Raw genomic sequence first — 12522 nt, forward strand, 5'->3', positions numbered from 1 at the left:
TCCAGCCTTCAGATGACTTCAGTCCCAGCTGGGAGTTTGATAGCAACCTCATGGGAGACCCTAAGAGAGAACCACCCAACTAAGCTGCCTATAAATCTCTGACTTTTAGAAGCTGTGTGTAATAATAATAATTACTTAAATATTTCTTGTTTTGAGCTGCTAGTTTGGGGGTAATTTGTTATATAGCCATAGATAGAATTAATGAATACCACATATAATGTGTGTGCGTGAGTGTGTGTGTGTGTATATATATATACACACACACATACTAGGTAAGTGTCAATCTGGGACTCAGAAACAGATAGACTCATCTGATTTAAAGCATCCTCCTGAGTTTTCCTCCCTGGCTGTCTGCAGATCACCTGCCATCATGAATGACACAGTAACTATCTGGACCAGGAAACTCATAACCAACCAAATACTTCAAAGGAAACAAATGGTCATAGATATCCTTAACACTGGGAAGGCAACAGTACCTAAGACAGAAATTCTGGAAAAATTAGTCAAAATATACAAGACCACACTGGATGTCATCTTTGTATTTGGATTCAGAACTTATTTTGGTGGTGGCAAGATAGCTGACTTTGGTGTGATTTATGATTTTTTTGGATTATGTAAAGAATCATGAACCCAAACATAGACTTGCAAGACATGGCCTGCCTCCATGAGAAGAAAAAGACCTCAAGAAAGCAGTGAGAAGAATGCAAGAATAGAATGAAGAAACTCAGGGGGTTGGCAAAGGCCAATGTTGGTGCTGGCAAAAAGCCAAAGGAGTAAAGATGCTGCAATGATGTTATCTGCAGACACTGTGTGGATTAATAAACTAAAAACTTTCAAGTGAAAGAAAGGCATCCTAGTGCTTCCACTTAGACCTTGAAATGCCCCAGAATCAGGTGTAGAGATTAGAAATAGGTAATCACAGTGGGACTCAGGTGGTGGATGACACAATTGCAAATGAGGATGGTTTACGGAAGCAAGACTGGAACGTACTGAGCCAAATCAAAGAGCCTTAATAGCAGAGACAGCTGTCTGCCTTTGTCCTGAAACACTTCCTCTTCTTAAGGAGCCAACTTCAGAACAAAACCCCACTATATTTTACAGAAAGAATTAAGCGGAAATACTTGTACGAAGTGGGAAGCTCAAGGGTAGGTGTGGATTCAGGCATTTATAGAACATCAGGACTTTGGGAAGATATAAATTAGTGCTCACTCCCAGAGGACGCTGCCAGCCAAGCTAAGGTATTTTCACTTTATTATACAAGCAGAAGGCAGCCACAACTGATTTGAGACAGGAGAATTAGGTACTAATAACAATGTTTGGAAGATTAAACTGGCCATGTCATGCAATATGACTTCGAGTGAGAGAAGCTATGAAAGCCATGGCCAGTTTCCAATGTGAGGATATTATTAATAGTTTAGACTTAGAGAATCCAACCTTTCTCATCCCTCTGGCCACTTGCCTAGCTCAGGGTCAAAGGGGAGCCTAACATCTCCGTTTTCAAACCCCACCACATTTAGAAAACCCTCTTCCCATAGCCACTCACTCTCTCACAAAAGTTCTTCTGTAGAAATATCCTAGAGGATGCAGTCTATCTGAGCTAATACTGTGCCGTCATGCTGATGCTGCAGTCTCACCAACGTACCTTAATGTAGCGGTTTCCCTGGGGTTCTTTGTCCTACATCCAAGAAAATTAAGGAATGCAGACGTAAGGGTGGGGTTGGAGTCAAAGTTGAATAAGCAAAAAAAGAAAGCGTTCTGCAGCAGAGAGGGGAGTCCAAGTGGATTGCCGGGTTACAGCTGAATTTAAAAGCTTTTTGTAAGAAACTGCTTTCTTCCCTGTAACTGTTTGAGTAACTTTTCTTACCAGTAAATCTGTCTGTGCAATTCTTCTCTTATGCAGCTGTGGGTATGTCTCCAGGCAAGCACAAAGCACTGCTTCTCTTGTTTGTATAACTATGGGTTTGTTTTAGGTAAGCCCCCTTCCTCCCTGTGCAAGTTCCCACCGTGTATGTGCCTGTAAAGGGGAGGAAAGTTTTTCCTAGGAGCTCACTAATTGTACAAAGAACAAAGAACCTTTGTGCTGGACCCCGTTTGCTTATCTGTTTGCAGGTGCAGCCTGAGTTTTTTTCCCAAGTTATTTTATTTTTGCCTGTTACTGTGACTTTTCAGGCAGGCCACTTCTGCGGTCTGAATTTTTCCCAAATGATTTTCCTTCCTTTCTCCCTCACTGAGAACAGGACCAAAGGGGTGCTGGACTGTGGGAGAGGCTAAGGTGTGTGCAGAGACCTTGAAGAGGAAGGACAGATGGGCATCTTTCCCCAGTGTGTGCAAGGAGGTTCACAACAGCTGATGTTTAGATGGGAGCCTCAGACCTGCAAAAACAAAAGACAGAAAAGCTCCCTATTGTTTATTCATCTAATAAGCTGAGAGAGACCCTAACGGTCATCAAATTCAATTCATAAGTTTGAAAATAAGGCCTTGAGCCCACCTACTGGTCTCTTACCTTCCAGGCCAGTCTGGTGGCACCTGCTGTTTACCTCTTGTTCTCCTCAAAGGAAGGAAGCTCAGTGTCTACCTGTCTCTGAGGGGAGCCATCCATACACGGGGGAGTGACTTAGCATAGGGTTCTTTGGAAAGGAGATGCTCACTTGGGTGTTTTTGCTTATTTTTTGGTAAGTTAAGAGAACTTCGTTCTGGTACCTACCACTTTCACTAGGCAAAAATCATGTTTACATCTGGGTGAAAGAGAAAAGGATTCCTGCTTAGTTTTCTTTTTGTGTCTGCACTTAGGGAAAAGTTAGCAGATAAACTCTATCTATTTTTTTTTTAAATAAGGCCAATTTAAGAGTGTCAAAAGATTCATGTTATTTATTCAGGATTATTTGTTTTTACTCCTATACTTGTTCGACACTAGTATAGACTTATTCACCTTCACTTGGAAATTTTATAATTCTAACCCAAGGGAAAGAACCCTTCTTTCATTTCTGTAATCCATTTCCTTCTTCACATGTCTTTTTATCTCTTTTTTTCAGAAAGTCACATGCTTGACTTGTAACACTTCATGCTACCTGAGAAGAAAGGAAAAGTCACTTTGTGCTTGACTCACATAAGATGACTGAAATACCTGTTCACAAGATTAATAGCAGAGCATTATTTACCAACCTGTGCATCTTATTAAACATCATTTTCTTCTCTTTATGTTTCACAAAAACAAGCTCTGCAGGGATCTCTTTTGGCAATATTGCAATCTAGTTAGCCGAATCAACCTTTCTGCTGAAAATAACTAAAAAGTTTGAAAATCAGAGCTTTCTTAAAAGCACTGATGAGCTGGCAAGAAACCAAGAAATACACAGGGCAAAATCTGAGGGGAAGTGGGAACTGAGAGAAGTGAACAGAGTCAGCTTTTAGCCTGGGGACATTTGCCAAGCTTGATTCTGAGCTTCAGCTTTCATTGCCTCTGGGAGCACCAGAGGCAGGAGGCAAAGCATGGGACAGCCAAAGTGGGACATCCTGGACATCTTCTTCCCTCAAATATGGTACCCTGAAGAACCCCACCCTTAGTGTAGGCCTGGCGTGGAAACACATTGTAAACCAAAAGAAAATTCTAAGTCCCCCAACCGACTGAATGAACCCTCCACCCTTGGACAAGGGAATCCCAAAGAAACCTGAAAAACTAGTTCAGGCTATGATGGGAAGAGAGGTCAGATGTGTTATACCCTCCCCTTTGGAGTTTAGGCACAACTGACCAGAATTATCATTAAAATAGAGATCATAAGACGGACAAAACAGACTTTTTGTGGCAATAAGATACCAAATTCTGATCTGACTCTGGTATAGCAACACATGACAACAGGCCCTAAAGGAAATGAAAATATTTTGCCCCAAAGTATATTTCTTTGACATATTTTGAAATGGTCCTGCCAAGCCTTCTTTTGTGGGGGAAATCTGCATTTTGTAGAGAAGCTCCTTCCCTTTCTAGGTCTTTTCCTGATCAAAAAGAGATTTAACTGAGAATCTGACACCTTTTAAGATGCAAAAGGAGACATTTACCATCTATTCTTTCTGAAACCTGCCACCTGGAGGCTTTATCTACCTAACAAGAACCTTGGCCTATACCATGCTCCTTATCTTAACTCAAGCATTTCTTTCTGCTGACTTCAACTCTTTAGGCAGAGCTTAGCTCTTTCAACCAATTGCCAATCAGAGAATCTTTGAATCCACCTATGACCTGTAAGTTCCCACTCTGAGATGTCCCACCTTTCTGGGCCAAACCAATGTATACCTTGAATGTATTAATTTATGTCTTTGTCTATAACTTCTGTCTCCCTAAAATGTATAAAACCAATCTGTAACCGAACCACCTTGAGCATGTGTTCTCAGGACTTTTGGAGGCTGTGCTGTAGGCCATGGTGACTCATATTTGACTCAGAATAAACCTCTTTAAATATTGTACAGAGTTTGGCTTTCATTCCATCAGCAATATGCACGTCCCCCATTACCACACTGTAGCATTGCAAGGAAAATTGCTCAGTTTCCTGGTGCAGAACAGAGCTGGGAAAACCCACCTCTGCAAAGTTGTATCACATACACTTATGGGGCAGGGCAAACCCCAAAAGTGGGGCTCAGCTCAGGAAGCCACATGGGTCCTTGACTCCACGCAGGACGGAATTCAAAACCAAGCTGACGAAGTGAAAGCAAGTTTATAAAGAAAGCAAAGGAATGAAAGCGTGGCTACACTGTAGGCAGAGCAACCCACATAGGCTGCTGATTGGCTATTTTTTTGGTTATTTCTTGATGACTTAATAAAGCTGCAGTGGATAATTCATGAGTTTTCCAGGGAAAGGGTGAGGATTTCCCAGAACTGAGGGTTCTTTTTCCTTTTAGAACATATAAGATAATTTCTTTGCTTTGGTGTTTGTAAACTGTCATGGCATTGGTGGGAGTGTCTTCTAGCATGCTAATATATTACAGTTAATGTATCATGAGCAGTGAGGTCACTTTTGTCACATCTTGGTTTTGATGGGTTTTGGTTGGCTTCTTTTTTGCACTTTGTCTTATAAGCAGGGTCCTGTAAAATAAGTCCTGCTTAATTCCTGTCTCACTTGCAGCACAGATTCAAACTATCTAGTTAAAACAACAACTCTAACAACAACACACTCAAGGTAAAAATTTAGCTTCAAGGGACACTGGACTAGTGGTTTTCCAAGCATCTGACAAAAGTAAGTATAAATCCTTTAGGAAAGAATCTGCCCTAATTTCAGACATCAAAGAATTTCCTCAAATAAATTTCCAAGGAAAACAAGTAGCTCACAGAAAAATATAATAAACATTTAAGGAAACAAGGTACTGTGAGGTGAATAAGCATAAACAACAAACAATAGCAACTGACCTGCAAAGACCTTAGATACTGGAATTATCAGACACAGAATTAAAATTCTTTTAATGTTAAAAAAATAGACAAACTTTAATGTCTAAAGAGATTTGAAAGAGAATGAAGTAGAATGTCTAGAAATAAATGTAATAATTGGAATAAAAATCTGCATCAATGAATTTGACACCACCCATGTTAGACATGACTAAAGAGAGAATCACTGAATAGGAGTATAGCTCTTGATTTACACAAAATACCTCATAGAAAGGGAAAGCCGTGGAACATTTGAAAGCAAAGTTATGAAGCAAGAAATGTAGAATAATAAAGTTTAATACGGGTGTAACGAATCTTTCAGAAGCGAAGAAAAGAAATAATAAGACAGACATAATATTTGATAAGATAATGGCTGAACATTTTCACAAGCTTTCAAAAGATAGAAATCCATATACAGTAAGTCTGAAAGGTACTTAGCATAGTGGAACTGCAGAATAACAATCACAAAGAGATCTGAAAAGGAATCAGAGAAAAGAGATAGTGCCTTCAGAGGAGCAGCAATACATTCAATAGGTCTCAACAGCAACAATAGAAGTGGGATGACAGCAAAGTTGTGTTTTCAAGTGTACTAAGAGAAAAGTGCACATACACACACACACACACACACACACCTCCAGCTAAAATATGTTTTAAGAACATATTGTGATTCATAATAAAAAATGCATATTTTAGTCTTTTTCCCTATTTCCTGGCACAGAGCTCCTAAAGCCCTTGTAATGTCCTCAGCTATTAGGGGTGCTAGTAACATCTTTTGTTCTAATACTTGGTCTTTGACCCCAATTTCTGACACAGAACTCCTAATCCCTTGAAATTTCTTGGGTGATAAAAGCATCTTTTGTTCTGGTGAGGTGACTCCCAGTGGGCTCCTGGTTGGGGGCTGGTCACCAGAAGACCAAGCTGTGATTAGAAGCTTGGAATTGTCAGTCCCGCTCCCACCACCTCATCCTTTGGGATGGGAAGAGGATCTGGAGCTTAAGTTTGTAAGCAATCATTCCTATGTGATGAAGTCTTCATAAAAATCCCTGAACTATAGGTAATACAGAGCTTCTGGGTTGATGACTACATGCGTGTGTCAGTGGGGTGGCACACCCCAATTCTTTCAGACCCTGCCATATGTACTCCATCATCTGGCTGTTCATCTGTATCCCTTATAATAAACTGGTAAACACAGGTGTTTCCTAAGTTCTGTGAGCCAATTTAGCAAATAATTGACTGCAAGGAGGGGATCATGGGAAACTCCAATTTATAGCCAGTTGGTCAGGAGCATGGATGAATGGATGACAACCACCTGGACTTTTGAGTAGCATCTGAAGTGGGGGGTAGTCTTGTAGGACTTTTAACTTGTGGGGTCTGACACTAATTCCAGGTAGATAGTGTCAGAATGCAGTTGAATTTAGGACACTCACTTGGTATCCAGAGAATCGGTTGATGTGGAAAAAGCAAAAACAAAAACAAAAACCCACATACCTGGTCACAGAAGTGTTGGGTATGAGTTTAGAGGAAAAGAGTTTGTTTTTCCTATATTCGAGAGGTGAAGGCTAAATAAAGACATTTTTAGACTACAAAATTTGATGCCACTTTAGAGAATTAAGGGAAATTCTAAAGGATGTTCTTTAAGTAGAAGGAAGATGATATTAGACAGGAATTCAGAGATGCAAGGAATAAAGAAGAAAGAAAGTGAAATTATACAGGTAAATATATTTTAATGGCCCCATAAAACTATTGTTTTATAACAGCAATGTTTTTTAGGCTTTATAGAGACTACATAACCCATCCCACAATTGTGCAAGGAGCAATCTATGTAACAAATCCATATTCACACACATAAATGCACACACATGTGTGCACACATATCCTAGTGGTTGTGCCTCCCTGATAGACTCTGACTGGTATGGTGGCTAGGCCAGCCTTTTTATTTCAGCCCCTACATTGGGCTCAAGAATATTGAGGAATACAACTGCGAGTGAATGAGGTTATGTATGGGAGTTTAACATATCAAGGCACGGGCAGCCTGTGTGGGCCTGGGGCACAATTTCCACCTTGAGTATAGCAGATGAAAACCTGTTAGAAAACTGCAAAATGCATAAGAGTCAGTTTGACTTAGATGGGTGTACAGTGAATCAAACTGCTCATAAACAAACCCTCTCTCCCAATCCACTGGAAGCATGGATTGGAAGACTATCTCGTGATCCCCACAACCAATAGTAATAACTAACACTAAGGCAGAGGCAGAGTACTAAGCCCTTTACATCCATTATCATGACCGATCTCCTAAATTACCCTGTGAGGGATTTCCTAATACTATCTCCATTTCACTGATTAGGACACTAAGCTTTGGTTGAGTTAGATCATAAACTCACACAAAACAGGGGTTAATGCATGCCCAGGCTGTCTGATGTCCAGGTCCATACTGCCTGCCCAGAATGTGTTTAAGACAGTCATGGGGCTGAGCAGATTGAGAATGTAGGCAATAGGACTTGACTGACTCCAGTGAGCCTTTTCATAGGAGCAAGAGGTGATAACCACCCCCACCCCCTGCTTTTTCTTTTTTAAGAGACAGGGATTCATTATGTTGCCCAGGCTGATCTCAAACTCCTGGCCTCAAGCGATCCTCCCATTTCAGCCTCCTAAAGTAGCTAGGATTAGAGGTGTGAGCCACCATACTTGGCCAAGAGGTGATAAACCTTTTTACCTGTTTCTTCATGGCTTTATCTGCTGGTGCAAGTGGGGAAGAATGCCACATACCTAGTCATTGATATCTAATATTGATATAATATAATGCCTACTATTATATCAGCACCATTTCCTCATGCTTTGATACTCTCTGCCTATTTTGGGGCAGGCCTATCCAGAAACAGTTGGTGAAGTTCTTAGGTTCTTTCACTTGAACAGATCTGTGATAGGCACATCAACACCAAGGCCAGACACGGACCCAACTTGGGTCTAATCTCTTGCCAAGATACTGACCTCATTGGCACTGGATGGTCAGGTGTTGTTCCAAGAATGGCTTTTTAATCACCGTCTTTAGGGGAGGCATGTGAGAACCAGGGAGAGATGTGGGCCTCTTTCTAAGACCTTACAACCAAGACATATATCAGTGTGAAATACAAGTTTGAATATGTTCTGACACCTTCGAATACTTATTTTGTTGTTTCTGATGAAATTAGCCCTAAACCATTGATTCCCTGACATTATTGCCTCACGGCCTCTTGCCTGGAACTCAAGGAATCTGGCAGAATTTTTCCTTTACATATTGAGTCACTGGAACCAAAACCTTTGCCTATCCTGCCATCTAGTAGTCATCAACACAGACTGTCTGTTAAGTGGAGTTGAACTATTTTACTACAAGGTAATGATGCCTTGAGTCATGTACCTTGTACAAGAAAAGAGTCTGAAGGAAAATCTTTTTATTATTATTGAATCTAGTTCAAAAGGTTTGACCTCATTAATCATTACCCAGACCAACTGTTTTTCTGTATTTTATATTCTAGGCTTATGTTTTTAGACCCAAACTTGGGATTCTTCAGCCCCCCTTTTTTTCCTGTATTCTCATTTACTTCCTCTCAGTTCAAATTATGGCTATGTCTTTCTTAGCTATCTGAAGAATTATTATCTTTCGTGTGTCTGTTTTCCAGACTTATGTATGAGCATTCATTTACCAATTCATTCAGTCATTCATTAACTCATTCACTCAATAGCTATTACTGAATACCTTCTATTGGCCGGACACTGGGACAGGATTAAGGTAGATACAGTCTTTGCCCTCAAGAACCTCATATGCCACTGCAGGGGACAGATCTGTAAGTCATGATAAGACAATGACAGAAGTTCTAAATGGAATGTATGTGTTGGTACTAACAACACAAAGAGAAAACTGTACCCAACTCTTCGAAGACATGTTGGCATGTGCCTTGCTGAAACAGGTGACATTTAAGTCAAATCTCGAAAAAGGAGCACGCTGAGGTTCATTTCATGACACCAGACTGCTTCTCAAGTGAGAATAGAATAAAAAATGTCCATCTGATTCTGAAACTGTAAAGATACTGATAACCTTCGCAAGCGAGGTGGAGTGGAGCCAAGTGGGAGAGCTGAATAGCTGTGAAGGTGATGATCGTGGGAAAGCATTCACAACTACTGATTGGGAATGAAAGGAGAGAGATGGGTCATAGCTACTTATGAATGAGACAGGATTGTGGATTTCTTAAGTTGGGAGGTGGGAGCATTTTAGCAAAGGAGACAGTAGAAAGGAATAAAAAAAATACAGTAACTTCATCTCTGGGAGAATCCTCTCTGTTTCTACAAAATTACTTATCTACTCTTCATCCCTTCTTTATTTATTTATTTTTTTGAGACCAAGTTTCGCTCTTGTCACCTAGGCTAGAGTGCAATGGCACAATCTCAGCTCACTGCAACCTCCGCCTCCCGTGTTCAAACAATTCCCCTGCCTCAGTCTCCCGAGTAGCTGGGATTACAGGTGCCCGCCACCATGCCCAGCTAATTTTTTATATTTAGTAGAGATGGGGTTTCACCATGTTGACCAGGCTGGTCTTGAACCTCTGACCTCAGGTGATCCACCTGCCTCAGTCTCCCAAAGTGCTGGGATTATAGGTGTGAGCCACCGTGCCCGGCCCCATTCCTTCTTTTTGATCTTGTCGTTTCTCTTACTTGGCTCTATTATTTCATTTCATTACCCTTCCTTGTTACCAGTTTGAAGATTATTATATGCGCTATGCTTTGCCACTGTCTTCTCAATATAAGTCTTAAGACCTAAAAACCCATGAATACATTACACTAAGTCAAGCTACATCCAAATCAAAGTACCCTAAGATTTACATATATTTGAGAAGTAAGCTCTTTATTTATGTAAGTATTCTAGCACCCTTAAGGAAGCAAAGTGCCAATGTGCCTGAAGAATCTTCGGGAGCCTGCCAACCGACACTGGTTCAGCTTCTACCATGAGGAAAACATGGACCAGAGGCTGTGAGAAGACCCCAAATGTGAAACAGTGTCCTAGGCTCCATCCTTAAGGGTCATGTAATATCCATCTTGCAAAGCTTGATGTTTCCTGCTAAAACAGATTTATGGAAGACATTTAAACCTTAAAACATTGAAAGATAAGAGTCCATTTAGTGGCATAACAAAATGTCAACTGAACACAGAAAATTATTATGCCCTTTGGCCATCTTGATTCCTGGGGGTCAGGGTATCTTTGGAAATTACCTCCACTTTCTGTCAAGGGCATTGTACAACAAAAACGTAAGGATGGAAAGGAGAAATTTTGATTTTTTCCTGTGGTTCATAGATCAGTTACAGCTCCACATTTCAAAATGTCAGACCTGCTTTTACAAAGGCAATTTTGTTTGTAACTACATGAATAATACATAAACACACAGTTACTGGAAAATATTCTAATAATCAAGCCTATTGAATAAAATGTTATGAGTCCCCTTTGACACACACAGCAACCCTACTCTCTCCTCACTTTGGCATATACTTTTCTAGACCTTTTTCTAGACATTTTTGCACATGGATGTGTGTAAATTTATTTACACATCTAATTTTAAATTTTAAAAAATATGTTGCATGGTAACATTATTAATCTGCAATTTGAGTTTTTTTCATTTAATAATATAGCTTGAAGAGCATAACAATCTCATATATTTTTTGTATTCACTGAATAGTATAATCTGAACATGCTGTAATTGATTTATGTAGCCCACCATTAGTGGATATTTAGATGGTTTCCAACGTTTTATTTTTATTTTTTGCTATCTAAAAACAGTGCTGAAATGAACATTCTTGGGCATGTGCCCTTTTGAACATGTGCAAATATGTGTGTGGAATAGATTCTGTTATTCCTACTTTCCATCATATTCTTCTTTAAGGTGGTGCTCCCTCCCTTCTCCTGCCCAGATTCCCTTGGATTCTGGCTGTGTCTGTGGCCATCCTCTGACTTCTATATACTTTTTAACTGATGGCCACACCTGTGGCTTTCTTGGGACTACAGTCCTGAGCCACTTTGCTTACACCAGCAGATAGCCAGAATTGCCTGGGAAATTAGGTTCCTTTGGGGTGGGCCTTAGCAGATGACAGGTGGGACAGGTTATGAAAACCCGGCTCTTTCCCTTGAGTTGGGACATACTTGGAGGTATAATGTGCATTTCAAAGCTCCTCTGCACCATCAAGTTAAAGCTGGGATTTTGCCTAAAAGTACACTCTCCCTTGACTTCTCTCCCCTTTCTGGCTGCCCCACTCTTTCATCAGCACTCCCATAACTCATCACTTGCGTATGAATCCTTGACTCAAGGTCTGCTTCTTGTGAATCCAACCAAGTCAGGAACCTCCCTGTATTGAACAAACTTAGTACAGAGTTTCCTCCAGAGAAAGCAGTGTCCTTAAAGATTGTCCCTGTCTCCCTTTTGGGAGTTGTATTTGTTTTACCAACTGGGATGGTTAATTTTATCCATCCACTTGACTGGGCCACAGGATGCCCAGATAACTGTTTAAACATTATTTCTGGAAGAGGTTAGCATTTGATTTGGTGAACTGAGAAAAGCAGATGGCATCATCTAATCACTTGAGGGTCTCAATATAACAAAAAGATAGAAGCAGGATGAACTAATTCTCCCCGACTGCTTGAGCTGAAACATCCATTTTCTCCTGCTCTCTCTCAGCTCTCCTGGTTCTCAGACTTTTAGAATTGGAGTGGAATCTACACCACCAGGTCTCTGGCTTTCAGGCCTTCAAACCATTTGACTGGCTTTCCTGGTCCTCCAGCTTGCAGACAGCAGATCATGGGACTTCTCAGTCTCCATAATTGCATGAGTCAATATGTTACAAAAATCTCTTTTTGTATATCTTCCACTGGTGGTCCTTCTCTGTAGAACCCTGACTGTTACACCTATAGTTTAGAATGGAGTTGGATGGTCCTAAGGCTTCTTTAGCCCATCAAGAGCCTATTGTTGTAGAGCCCTTGGGGAGTGGGGTAGGATGGTAGAAGGAAAGAGCAGACATCAAGTCTCTGGCACCGTATCCAGGCAAGAGCCCTGCTGCTTATGTCCCTAAGCTGCCGGTCTTCTAACCTTCTACCTTTGGCT

General features: G+C 40.7%; 1 long non-coding RNA gene and 1 pseudogene across 1 annotated transcript; both read left to right on the forward strand.

Moving 5' to 3' along the window:
- The first annotated feature begins 370 nt into the window (after positions 1-370).
- On the forward strand, positions 371-777 carry LOC100425499 (small ribosomal subunit protein eS24 pseudogene; annotated as a pseudogene).
- An 8530-nt stretch (positions 778-9307) lies between these two features.
- LOC106994991 (uncharacterized) lies at positions 9308-12277 on the forward strand. The gene is made up of 2 exons (XR_001441700.3): positions 9308-9529; positions 12100-12277. It is a non-coding gene; the product is annotated as an uncharacterized LOC106994991 (long non-coding RNA).
- The last annotated feature ends 245 nt before the right edge of the window (positions 12278-12522 follow it).

Source organism: Macaca mulatta, chromosome 1 (assembly GCF_049350105.2).
Source record: "Macaca mulatta isolate MMU2019108-1 chromosome 1, T2T-MMU8v2.0, whole genome shotgun sequence".
Lineage (NCBI taxonomy): Eukaryota > Metazoa > Chordata > Mammalia > Primates > Cercopithecidae > Macaca > Macaca mulatta.